This window comes from Panicum virgatum, chromosome 7K (assembly GCF_016808335.1).
Source record: "Panicum virgatum strain AP13 chromosome 7K, P.virgatum_v5, whole genome shotgun sequence".
Classification (NCBI taxonomy): Eukaryota; Viridiplantae; Streptophyta; class Magnoliopsida; order Poales; family Poaceae; genus Panicum; species Panicum virgatum.
The window spans coordinates 29,242,126-29,247,093 of NC_053142.1; positions in this window are offsets into that span (position 1 = coordinate 29,242,126).

The window sequence follows — 4,968 nt, forward strand, 5'->3', positions numbered from 1 at the left end:
GCATGTGACGAGATTTTTGCTAACCTGCCGACATGTGATATGTGTACCAACATATGGAGGAACCGGCCTGCTAGCATCACCCCCCCCCCCCCCCCCACCATGCTTCTAGAAGCATATGGTCGATCGTGTATCGAATAAATGCCAAATAATTAGCACAGCTGTATTTTTATTGGTATATCTATCAATACAACTTAATTTGATGCATGCATCCAGCTAGCAATGAATAGATGAAGATATGTATAAAAGACCATCTATGACAGGATGTTGTCTTGATCTAACATGAAACTAATTTTTTTCAAAAAAAATGTTTTGACTGCGAGTTTTGTCCCGTTTTGCAACTGAATTTCCTTGTTTCATTCATATTAACACTTTGGTTACTTCTTCCAACTAGCTAGTCATTTATTTATAGTTATCATGATGTTCTTTTTTTTTTGCAAAGGATGATGGTTATCATGTTGTGGCGATGGATAGATCATCTTTTGCTTCTTTGCATTGCTTTCATGATGAGTGCAAGTATCAAAATTTGACACGCACATTTCTTTCTTGGCCTGGCAGCACCCCCACCCCCCTTTTTTTTTTTCCTTTGGGCAGCCTGTGGCTTTTGTGTTCCTGCTGTGTGCTACCTGTCTGGCAGCCGGAGCAGGAGACGATGCCGGCCGGCCACTTTCGGGTTAGGCATGACTCACGTCTTGATCGATTTCAACTCATCATTTATCGACCCGTAGAAAACAAAAAAAGATGCGTATGTACTAGCAGGCCCTCTTTTAGGCGCACTATAGTGCTCCCTAGCTCCATGTTGAGATGATCTCACACGTGTGCGTCGGTCGTACACAATTGCCAATGGCACCTAACCTGCTGTCTGATCGATCGATCACCATGCCCTTCCCCTTGTTGAGCTAGAGGATATACGTGAGACAAGATTGAACAACACGTCTGGTCCAGCTCTCTGCTGCCTAACTAATGTAAAGTGCTAATGATGCCTAACACATTTATGTGCTTTGGCATGTTATTTGTTTCAAAAAAAATTTTGGAGAGTTATAAAAATTTGTCCAAATAAATAAAGCTACTATTGTTAGCAGGATAAGATGTTATATACGATACCCATCATTATCATCATCATCCTTTCAAAGGCTTTGGGTGATGTTTATATTTTTATCTTTGTTGCATGCGTATCAGCATATAGAAGGAATACTGTCCATGGATAAGGTCCTACTCTTGTTGATTACTTGGTACCATGCTGATGGCAACATCGTTGGCATGCATGGACCATGGATGAAACATCAATTTGTTGCCATGATATATGTCTCTAGGAGTTGGGACCATATGTTAGTTGCATATATGTGCTACTATTTATCATTGTCATGATTTAGTTTACGATATTATCATATTTTTTTTGTCTACTATGCCAGTAGAATTTCCACGCGTGTGGGGGGAAAAAACCCCCAAGGAATTGTCTTGGTGGAAATTAGATTATAAGAATGATAGCTTAGTCTTCTTGCATATAGGTACCAGCCTCATAGAAGTTTTTTTTTTGAAATTTAACTCATGTGAAAATACAATTTCTCACAATAGAGAATAATAATAATAAAAACCACAGGACTTTTTAATTTGTCCCGTCATTTTCTTTCGAGGAAACCACACATAAATACATTTCATTCTCTGATTCTCTCACTGTCTCACATATACTTCCAATTTTCGCCGAACCTTCTTTTTGCGGAATATGCATATGCACAGAATGTTTACGCAGGAATCTTGTTCTCCTCCACGATGTGCATGGCCTTTTGTTTTTCTTCTGTTCCTTTTTTTTTCTCCCTTTTCCCAGCTTCCCTTTTCTGCATATGCATGTATGCTGTGCTTCCATGGCGTCTCCATCCATTAATCGACAACATTGGACTAGTTAATAAATATAAGAACATGGACCTTTCTTCTTCAAAATGAAAAATCTAAGGACAACATGCATGGCCCATGCTGTCATTTTCAGAAACATGCACGGTTAAACTCATATTCATGAGAGTTTTACACGTGTACGAATTACATGCTTCCAAAAAAAAAACTTGTACCACTTGACCTGCTAACTTACTGATGATGCATTCCTGTCACGGCCTCACGGGTAATAATTCATCATCATCGTGCATATATAGCTTGATTAGTAAGTATAATTAGCTAGTGGTCTATCTAAAAGAACAATTATATATTTATATATAGGTGCGTGACCAGTAGGCCGCTGACCACCTTCAACATTATTCAATAACCCCATTATTCCCCGCGCCGAGAGATAGTAGCGTGTGCACTTGTGTATCATTCCTAGTTTTTGATACGTCTCTGCAACCTTAGTGATGCATGTGCAATACTTCTCCCTTCATTCTAAAAAAATTACAACTCTCGCTTCTTAGAAAATCAAACAATTTTAAGGTTGACTAAATTTATAAAAAATATTAGCATTTATATCTTCAAATAGATTACGATGAAAATATATTATATAATAAATTTGACAGTACTTATTTTGTAATGTAAATATTAATAATATTCTGGTTTAAGATGGATGTAGTACATAGCTACACGTCTCTCTCCCTCTCCCTCACCTCTCTCTCTCTCTCCAAGCTAGTAGTTTCTCTCTCCACTGCTGTACGAGTACGTTGTAGGCTGTGGGACTAGAGTAGGGGTGACACGTACTCCCTCCATCTCAAAATAATTATACATCTAAAATTTAAAATTTATTCCAAAAAAATTATTACTTTGACGCAACTACCATATATAAAAAAGAAGAGTATTTGGAATCTTCTCAAAAAAAAGAGAAGACACTATCCAAATTTTTCAGACAAAAGATAAGACAATATCCAAATTCTTCTTAAAAAAATAAGAGATATTTTGTAATTTCACACCAAATATTAGTTTGCGTGTCCAATTTTAGATGTGCAAATATTATGGGACGGATGGAGTATGGCCAAGCCGACGTGGCCAAGTCTACGCATGCAGTTCTGTGAACGTCCTGCGCCTGCGCTGTTCGTACATGCGTGGGCCTACTTCTCCTACGCATGCATGCCGTGTGGGCCAACCGGCTGGCTGGCGGGCTGGCCCGCTGGCGGGGGCGCATGCAGCCCGCCTGACCTGTGGCCTGTCTGGCTGTCTTCTCCAGAGCGCGCTGATTGTGATCTCTTTTCCTTCCATGTGGGCCCCGGGAGGCACGTGACTACGTGTGCTCTTCACGCGCCCGCGGTCGGAGCAGACCAAAACGAAAGAATGCGTACTCCGTCTTACGTAGGGGCGATGACTTGTTAGGACCATGCTGGGCTCCAGGCCTCCTTACTAGAGAATTTTCTAAAGATCTGATGTGCTACAGCCAGTCCGTCCCAAGTAGCATAGCTAAGTCAGCGAGCAACAAGGATAAGTTGATGAGCTATTTCTTTTTTCAAAAAAATTGAGATGTTTAGTTTATTTGGTTACTACACTAAAAGCCTCTTCTAAGCTCCGCATGAAGTACTGAATGAAGTTTATTTGCAAAACTTGTTCGGGGATGGATGTAGTTTTATTTTTCGCGACGAATCTAATGACGATAATTAATCGATGATCGGCTACAGTGATGCTACAGTAACCATCTTCAAATCGCACGGTCAAAGGTCTCGTTAGATTCGTCAGGATTCCTAGCGCAGGGATTCTGAAGTTGGTTTTGTAAAGTGCCTAATGGACGATCAAAATGTCTTCGTCTCTTTTAGGAGCAAACCAAATTAAACAATGTTGGCTCACATATTCCGCAAATGCCCCGTCCTCTTTTTCTTGTTTACCTTCATGCTCCGCCGCTGCATGCTTGTACAATTTACATATACTTGAAAACTACATGCAAAGAAAGCTTTCGGGACCAGGCGGGCAGTAGCCTCTTCAAGCCTTGCGTTGGTTCCTCCATACCCCTATCCGCCTTAATAAGCTGCCCTGCTACGTGCATAGAGCCAAAGTAGATTCGGACGGCAGTGACACATGCAATGCAACTGAAATGATTAGTGAGTGGCGTCAAGTCCAATACGGCCGTGCTAGCTTGCTGAGATAGATACTCCCAATTCCTCTTTCGTGAATTCCGGCTCAGCGTTCGTTCCACGTACTTTTCGTCGGCCGGAATTGACCGACCACACCCCCGACCAAAGCGGCCGGTTCACGTCGCCGGCGGAGGGCCCGGTGGTCACCACAACCGCATTGACAGGCCGCCGGCACGGCGAGCTTTTTTTGGCACTTGTACCAGGTTAGCTAGCTAGCTACTAGGTTATTAGGTAATCACCAGCCTCTCTCACGATCTGTACTCCAATGTAATTTAGATGCATGCATACAAGTGGTCCAGGGTCTCAGCTTCAAAGCTTTCGGCTCTCAGGCCGGGGCCGGCGGCCATCATCAGAGCGATCATATCAGTACTCGGTCGAGAGTCAGGACTGCGCGCGGCCACGCAACATTTTCCTGCTTGCTACTGCCAGTGCTATGCTAGCTATGGACTATGGTCGACCGGTCGCGATCAGCCCGGCCCTCGCTAGAGCTCTGTTCAAAGCTTCCGGCCGCCCGGCTTTGATTCCGGCGCCGCCCGGCACGGCTCGTACGTCTCGTTGCCTTTTCAACGTTTGCGGCGGCGGTCTTGGTCTGAGGTTTCACACCGGCGGCCGCCCGGCGTGACCTGGTGCCTGCTGGTGCTCGCTGCGCCTGCTGCGTCAGCCGCAGCGGCGCGGTGCCCGACTGCTGCTTCCTGTGGCCGGCCGTGGCCTGTCGTCGTCCGTGCGCGCAGGGTACTCTGTCGTTCGGCCGGTCTGTGCTGCAGTGGCCATTATTAGGAGCAGTAATGGAAGCACGTGCAAATTAAACGGGCGGCGCCAGCTACTCCCAGTAGCTACAGAGATATACGCAGAAACTCGTGAGACTAGGCCCGTGTTTGGATTCCAAATTCCAAATTCCAAATTTTTTTTCCGGCACCTGCATGGAGACTTAAATCTAGAC